General features: G+C 53.0%; 1 pseudogene; it reads right to left on the reverse strand.

The window, feature by feature from the left end:
* Window positions 1-903: 903 nt before the first annotated feature.
* Window positions 904-1,580, reverse strand: LOC125533973 (putative lipid-transfer protein DIR1 pseudogene; annotated as a pseudogene).
* Between the last annotated feature and the right edge of the window lie 7,526 nt (window positions 1,581-9,106).

A 9,106-nucleotide genomic window follows, 5' to 3' on the forward strand; every position in this document is an offset into this window, starting at 1 on the left:
AGGAGCTACGTGCAGAAGCAAATCCCAATGGTTCCCAGTCCTAGGATGTTGGATTTTGAAGACGGTGAAAAAAGCAATTATAACTAAGTGAAAAACTTGTGTACGTTGAATATGCGGCATGCTGAAATGAACCTAGCAACAACTAGGCTGTACTCCTTGGTCGATGCACGATGGTTTCTTAGGGTTATTGCTCCATCTCTCTTCTCACACTAAAATAAGAACATTGTGTGGTGCAACATCCATGTGATGGATGCTTTCATGCAATTCAATGCTTCCATATGAGCACATGGGCATTTTTGTATTGTTGTGAGTATCATTGCCGAAGTAGCTCCCATGTTATTAGTTTTAATCGTATCAATTCACGTTCATAGTGTAGTTCTTGGTGACCACATTTGAGAAAATCCTTCCGTTTGGTGGGAGCAATTGTAGAGTGGCTCCAGAGCACACACACCTCACCAAGGGCGAGGATTACCAAACCTACAAATTGAAACCACCTATAGACATTGTGTTTGATTATGCAAATCAGGAGTCCTACCTTTCCTTCTAGTATTCTACTAGTACATTTCCATCTACTTGTTCCTGATAGGACGCTTCCAGGGATCATATTGAAATTCTGAAAAAACTGCATTGCTATATGCCTGCTTATACACAGTAGATTTTTCCAGTAGGCAGAGAGGTGTTGCCCTGTCGCAGTCCATTGGACAATATAAGATGTACATGTTTCTAAAGATAAACATTGATCGTAGTTTCTTTAATCGTTCATAGATGCATCATCACAAACTCTATACACTGCACAAACACACGGGTCATCTTGATTGTTGATTATAAAATTACTTAGGAGTGACCAATCAGGAAAAGCAGCCGTGTTCAACATTTACCTGTTCACTAGAGAACACACAACTATTTGACACGAACAACACCATTATATGATCTTAAATTGATGGAACAACATGCAAGGCGATTTTGCCATCCTTACATTTTGGGTATAACATGCATTATTTTTTACCAAGAGCTTAATGCGATAATCACACTTTCAAATCATACTATAACAATAAGACCGAGTAGCACAATGCCTTTCCAAGTGCCCCTCCACTTATTTAGCCATATAAGTGTCGAAGCTTATGTAGAGCGATTGACACCTGCCAGATGCTTATGGGTAGTACATCCGATCATCAAGAGCAGTTGTTTGGCATGGTGAGACCGCACTTACCGGGTAGCGCCATGGCGCGGTTTGCATCGATGTGGTACATTCTCAGCCATATGCCGGCGATGCCCTTGTAGCGGCAGATGCATGATAGGTTGGCCTTCCCAAGGGCAGCACAACACTCAGCTGATGGACTGTCCGTCGGGTTATTCACTGCCGCCGCGGGCTGGCAAAGCTTGAATTCATCATTTGACATGCCGCAGACGCCATGAACACCCTCTAGTGCAGCGAGGGACACTGCCATGACAAGTAACAATGCCGCAACCATTGTGTGTGACTTAGCCATGGCTGCTGGTACTATTATTTTGTATCTAGTGGATGGCTAGCTGAGATTTTGGTCTTACCTAGATTTTACTTTGGGAATGTGTGAGATGAATGTTTGGTGCGTGGCTCTATTTATAGTGGCAGGCCGCTATGTTCATGAAGTGTGTGTTATGCATCAAGCAAGAACTTAGGCGCGCGAAGTGCTGCCCACATGTAGAAGCACAATCGTCTTATCATGAGAAAAAAGGAAAATGCACTTAAACCCACTATGAACGATAACGACTACCATAGTTGGCAACAGAGATATGTAATGAAGCATTACTGATTTCTTTTGTAAGATTGGTGCAAAAATCTCCATAATGCAACATGAGGAGTAAGCCGCAAAGGTCAGTCGTTCGCAATGGTATAAATTGATTTTTTGAATTTCCTTTTTTATGCCTCTAAACAAATAAGTTTTTAGTAAAAGAAAGATGGCTCATGATAACATTTGAAGATCGAATGTTTTAACTGACCAGTTGATTGAGATAGGCACTGAAACTTTTATGGCATATGTTCTGCTGCCGAATTATAGGAATGACTCCATTACTTCTCGCATGCCGATTTTGCTAGTATGTGTTTTAGCTTGTACGTACCATGTGTTCACAGTTATTTTGTGTTTGAAAAGAGGGTGATGTATTCATAGTTAATCAAACGGGATGATCTATAACGAAGAAACATCACCCTCTTGGCCTATGGTCATATATTAATGTTATGGATTGTTAATTTGGAAGTCCTTAAAAGGCATGTGTACATTTCGTGTCCTCCCCTTCGAAATGTAAACAAAAAGCACCTGCTCCTAGTCAATTAATTAGACAAGGACGTTGGCTAGCTTGAAGCATTACACACTGCAGCTGGATGCATGCATGCACCAACTGTAGCTTGAGGTATTTTCTTCTTACCATAGAAAAACCGACTTGATCGGGGCTGCGCTAGCTTTTGCCGACTTAATTCAGTAATGCTGTTGGAAGTTAGGCGAACAAGCAAATCACGTCGCATAGCATGATAACATTCCAAGGCGTGGATATTTGCCCGGGACGTCGACCGGCGCTCCAGCCTAAATGAAAAGCGTCCATTGTTTATGCCAATAAGATATTTTGCTGCCGGCCATCTCCACCGCTACCCAGTACACATGCTAACAATTTTTATCCCAACCTCTTTGTACCCCGAACTCTAGTTGTAGTCTAGTGGATGTTGTGTTTGATTATATATATGCAACTAACGTTTTTGCTCCCCACTCTCTATACCTCAAACTCTAGTTGTACATGGCGTTGAAGACTTTGGATAAGTAGCTGAGCTGCGCGAATGTGAAAGTTGAGCAGCTGCTAGAGAAGGTAAAGAAACTGGAGCACATCTTAGAAAGGGGAGATCATGTGGTGGGAGCAATTGTAGAGGGTCTCCAGAGCATGCACCTCGCCGAGGATCATTAGACCTCCAAAGCAAAACCACCTAGCAATTAGTGAGCTATGGCGGCATAGATGTTGTGTTTGATTATGCAAATCATGACTCATGCCTTTCTCTCTCTCGAAATAGGCTTCCGCCCTGCTTTATAAATAAAACAACCAACCAGTCCACGCACTAAGTAGCAACATACTGATATAAATAGTCTGTTGGAGCCACAACACAAGCAAGCCCAAACAAACATAGGAGAAAAGCATAAAAAAAACCATCAAGTGGTCATCACATCAAGGGGGTGCTGGAGAAGGTAGTCGACGCGCTGAGGTCTGTAGTGCCTCCAGCATCTGCCCCAGGCGCACCTGGTTCCGTTGCCTAGCACTACCAGAATTTAGGCAGTTGCCGACGGCCATATCTATGCCGACGGCCCCCGTCGGCATATATGGGCATACCCCGACGGCCCAACTAAAGCCGTCGGCGTAGAAAGGCCGTCGGCGTATAACCATCTATGCCGACGGGGGCCGTCGGCGTAGCTAAGCCGTCGGCGTTTCTCAGAATATACCGACGGGGCCGTCGGCATAGATCAGGCCGTCGGCATATCACGTGGGCCCGTCTACCCGGGCGGCGACGGCAGTTTGACGGCGTCAGGCTACGGCGATGGGCTAACGGTGGCCGTCGGCATAGCTACGCCGACGTCATCGATCCGCTGCGCCGCCACGTCATCGATCCGCGTCGTTCGCCGGTCCCGTGGGGTGGCATTTCTATGCCGACGGCTAGGCCGTCGGCATAGGCCTGGCCCATGATTTTTGCCACGTCATTGATCCCCGCCCTACGCCACGTCATCGATCCAGGGCTCTACCGTTCCGTGGCCGTAGATATACCGACGGCTAGGCCGTAGGCATAGGTTTCTATTAATATTTTTATATTTTTGTATTTTCTCTTATTATTTTTTATTTTTTTCCAATACTAATTTCATTAACTTAAATGTACAGAAAACATATATCGATTGCCCCCCACACGGGCCTTCTTCCGTCGTGTCACGGAGAGGTTAGATGGGACGGGCCGGGTACCTGTGGGGGGTAGCAATGCCGCCAGGTGTTGCGGTGGGCCCTCCTACGGTTGTGGAAACGTGGTGGCAGGCGCAGGCACGCGGCTCCGGGGTGTGCCCCCTCCACCCTCACGGGCGTCGATGCCGCCATGCCCCGGGGGGTGAAACGGCCATGTCGGGCCGACGCAGAGGGAATCTTGGGGTGGGTTGTGCCGGGACTGTGTTGGGGGGTGTACCTATGGCTGGGCTATGACAACAAGGTGAAAAGGTCCACCGGTCAAACTACGTCCAGCGAAAGTCAAAGGGATAGACCCGGCGGTCGTCTGTGTCAGGGTTAGACGGGACGGGGTACCTGGGGGGTAGCAATGCCGCCAGGTGTTGCGGTGGCCCTCCTACGGTTATATAAGCCCGTCTGGCGAAAGTCAAAGGGCTAGATCTATTGGTCAACTGGGATTCGGGATGGCCTTCGGGGTGTAGCTATGCCACCAAAACATCGCATGGGTCGCGATGCATGTGTGAAAGTGTTCTGGCATTCGTAGACACCCGTCCTGGGGCTCCGTGGTGTGGCCCCCCTCCACGGAAGGCAGAGCAGCCGTCAATTAGATGGGGGGGATGGTGCGGGTGCGGTGGAACCGGAGGGAATCTAGTGTTGGGTTGGGTCCAGACCGTGTTCGGGGATGTTGCTATGGGCTGACCTATCGCAACCAGGTGGAAGAGTCCACCAGTCAAAGCCCGTCCGACGAAAGTCAAAGGGCTAGATCTACTGGTCAACTGGGATTCGGGGTGGCCTTCGGGGTCTAGCTATGCCACCGAAACATCGCACGGGTCCCGATGCATGTGTGAAAGTGTTCTGGCATGTGTAGACGCCCGTCTTGGGGCTCCGTGGTGTGGCCCCCCTCCACGGAAGGCAGAGCAGCCGTCAATTAGAGGGGGGGGATGGTGCGGGTGCGGTGGAACCGGAGGGAATCTAGTGTTGGGTTGGGTCCAGACCGTGTTCGGGGATGTTCCTATGGGCTGACTTATCGCAACCAGGTGGAAGAGTCCACCGGTCAAAGCCCGTCCGGCGAAAGTCAAAGGGCTAGATCTACTGGTCAACTCGGATTCGGGGTGGCCTTCGGGGTGTAGCTATGCCACCAAAACATCGCACGGGTCCCGATGCATGTGTGAAAGTGTTCTGGCATGCGTAGACGCCCGTCTTGGGGCTCCGTGGTGTGGCCCCCCTCCACGGAAGGCAGAGCAGCCGTCACTTAGAGGGGGGGATGGTGCGGGTGCGGTGGAACCGGAGGGAATCTAGTGTTGGGTTGGGTCCAGACCGTGTTCGGGGATGTTGCTATGGGCTGACCTATCGCAACCAGGTGGAAGAGTCCACCGGTCAAAGCCCGTCCAGCAAAAGTCAAAGGTCTAGATCTACTGGTCAACGGGGATTCGGGGTGGCCTTCGGGGTGTTGCTATGCCACCGAAACATCGCACGGGTCCCGATGCATGTGTGAAAGTGTTCTGGCATGCGTAGACGCCCGTCTTGGGGCTCCATGGTGTGGCCCCCCTCCACGGAAGGTAGAGCAGCCGTCACTTAGAGGGGGGATGCGCGAAAGAGTAGAGAGGGTCACGGCAAAAACTGGACGCACTTCGTATACAAACTGGACAAACTCTTTCCGAGTATCAGGGTTTCAGAGTCCGGAGTGGGTACTAATGTGCATCCCACCAATCAGGAAGAATCACACGGATCGTGTGTTTCTTTCTAGCTCTTGCGAGTCGTTGGATCAAGGGTGTGTTTCTTCCTAGCTCATGTGAGTAGTTGGATCGAAACTACCACAATCACTTTGTGAGCCAGACGACCCTATATATAGCCCACCTCTCGCCTTCCCTGCATAAGTCTTTCACTTCATCAACTACATACATCTACCAGTTCATCGACTGCATACATCTACCAGTTCATCGACTGAATACAAATCATTCGGATTCGCCATCATACGTCCAACCGTGCATTTGATATGCATATATATGCATCACGAGCCACGGTTGGGCTGTATGATGGCGATACCGATTGGTTTGTTCTAGATCCGACATAAAAGGTTTGATACAACTTCTTTTTTGTGACATAAGAGCTATCTCTCCTCCTACCTATTTTGGTTACACAACTACCTATTTGTGCCATGTCCGAAGCGTCGCACCGGGCCCTCATACATGCGGGGTGGTGTGGTGGCATGTCCGAAGAGGCGGGACGCGTCTCCGGGGCGTGGCCCCCCTCACTGACGGCGATGACACGGTAGTAGACGTTCTGCGGTAACGATGCGGCGTCAATATTACTAAATACTCGGAGCGCGATAAAATCATGATTTTTTTTGCACGACGTGGGCACATGTGCTATAGGAACAATGGTATTTTTTCATAATTTTTGGTGATGGAGAAGTATCTGAAAAATTCCCTCTACGCGGATTGCCCTTCGCGCATCTACGGCTGTGGCCGGCGGCCTCCGGGGGCTAGCATGCCGCCAAATCTTGCGCCGGTGGCCTCTCACAAGTCTGGAAGTGTTGTCGTGGTTGCAAACGCCCGGCACGCGTGTCCGGGGTGTGCCCCCCTCACGGACGGCGCTGCCGCCGGCACCTGGGGGGGGGAACGGACGCGTGGGGTCTACACGGAGGGGATCTTGCTGTGGGTCTGCCCCGGATGTTGCTCCAAAGTGTTCCTATGGGCTGACCTAACACAACCGGATGGGGAGGTCCACTGGTCAAAGCCCGTCCGTGCAAAGTCAAAGGGGTAGATCCCGTGGTCAAACACTACAGGGTTAGGCGGGACGGGGGCACTGGGGGGTAGCAATGGCACCGGAGCGTCGCACCGGGCCCTCATACATGCGGGGTGGTGTGGTGGCATGTCTGAAGAGGCGGGACGCGTCTCCGGGGCGTGGCCCCCCTCACGGACGGCGATGACACGGTAGTAGACGTTCTGCGGTAACGATGCGGCGTCAATATTACTAAATACTTGGAGCGCGATAAAATAATGATTTTTTTTGCACGACGTGGGCACATGTGCTATAGGAACGATGGTATTTTTTCATAATTTTTGGTGATGGAGAAGTATCCGAAAAATTCCCTCTACGCGGATTGCCCTTCGCGCGTCTACGGCTGTGGCCGGCGGCCTCCGGGGGCTAGCATGCCGCCAAATCTTGCGCCGGCGGCCTCTCACAAGTCTGGAAGTGTTGTCGCGGTTGCAAACGCCCGGCACGCGTGTCCGGGGTGTGCCCCCCTCACGGACGGCGCTGCCGCCGGCACCTGGGGGGGGGGGGGGGAACGGACGCGTGGGGTCTACACGGAGGGGATCTTGCTGTGGGTCTGCCCCGGATGTTGCTCCAAAGTGTTCCTATGGGCTGACCTAACACAACCGGGTGGGGAGGTCCACTGGTCAAAGCCCGTCCGTGCAAAGTCAAAGGGGTAGATCCCGTGGTCAAACGCTACAGGGTTAGGCGGGACGGGGGCACTGGGGGTAGCAATGCCACCGGAGCGTCGCACCGGGCCCTCATACATGCGGGGTGGTGTGGTGGCATGTCTGAAGATGCGGGACGCGTCTCCGGGGCGTGGCCCCCCTCACGGACAGCGATGACACGGTAGTAGACGTTCTGCGGTAACGATGCGGCGTCAATATTACTAAATACTCGGAGCGCGATAAAATAATGATTTTTTTTGCACGACGTGGGCACATGTGCTATAGGAACGATGGTATTTTTTCATAATTTTTGGTGATGGAGAAGTATCCGAAAAATTCCCTCTACGCGGATTGCCCTTCGCGCGTCTACGGCTGTGGCCGGCGGCCTCCGGGGGCTAGCATGCCGCCAAATCTTGCGCCGGCGGCCTCTCACAAGTCTGGAAGTGTTGTCGCGGTTGCAAACGCCCGGCACGCGTGTCCGGGGTGTGCCCCCCTCACGGACGGCGCTGCCGCCGGCACCTGGGGGGGAGGGAACGGACGCGTGGGGTCTACACGGAGGGGATCTTGCTGTGGGTCTGCCCCGGATGTTGCTCCAAAGTGTTCCTATGGGCTGACCTAACACAACCGGGTGGGGAGGTCCACTGGTCAAAGCCCGTCCGTGCAAAGTCAAAGGGGTAGATCCCGTGGTCAAACGCTACAGGGTTAGGCGGGACGGGGGCACTGGGGGGTAGCAATGCCACCGGAGCGTTGCACCGGGCCCTCATACATGCGGGGTGGTGTGGTGGCATGTCCGAAGAGGCGGGACGCGTCTCCGCGGCGTGGCCCCCCTCACGACGGCGATGACACGGTAGTAGACGTTCTGCGGTAACGATGCGGCGTCAATATTACTAAATACTCGGAGCGCGATAAAATCATGATTTTTTTTGCACGACGTGGGCACATGTGCTATAGACCGGGCCATGTCTCGGAGGGGGGAAACGGCTACCACAGCTTACACCCAGGCACCGGGCCTGTAACTGAACGTTTCACCGTAATTGTCCATTTTCTTAGCACAAGTCTAATGAATACCGGAGCTCACAAATATGCCTTAATAAAAAAATAAAAAATATGCCGTAATAAAAAATATGCAAAGTACCTATGCCGACGGCCTAGCCGTCGGCATAGATTGACACGTGGCATGTCCATCTATGCCGACGGCTAAGCCGTCGGCATAGGCTGACCTTATCCACAGCCGCACCCACCCCCTCCACTCATTTTTCCTCCCCCGCACAAAATAAAAATGCAAAGTATGTATGCCGACGGCTTAGCCGTCGGCATAGCAGTGCACATGTCCACGGATCGATGACGTGGCAAAGGGGCGGGCCTATGCCGACGGCCAGGCCGTCGGCATAGGGGCCGACCTTATCCCCTTGCGGTTCGCCCCCACCACCCATATCCCCCTTCCTCCCCGACCCACACCCGCGCCGCCACCCACCACCTCCGCCGCCCGCCCTGAGCACGCCACCGCCGGCCCCGAGCCCGCCGCCCCGCGCCGCACCAACCCCGGGCCGCCCCGCCCCGAACCCGCCATCGCCCGCGCCTCCCCCATCTCCCCCACCCACCCGCGCCGCCGGCCCTCCCTCCCCCGACCTCCGTCCCCGCCCCGACCTCCGTCGACCCCGCCCCGGCGGCCACTTCGTCCGTGCCTGCCCCTCCGCCGCCTGCTCTGGTCCGTCGTCCGTGCCTGCCCCTCCCCCCGA

Source organism: Triticum urartu, chromosome 2A (assembly GCF_056163025.1).
Source record: "Triticum urartu cultivar PI428250 chromosome 2A, HENAU_Tu73, whole genome shotgun sequence".
Taxonomy (NCBI): Eukaryota; Viridiplantae; Streptophyta; class Magnoliopsida; order Poales; family Poaceae; genus Triticum; species Triticum urartu.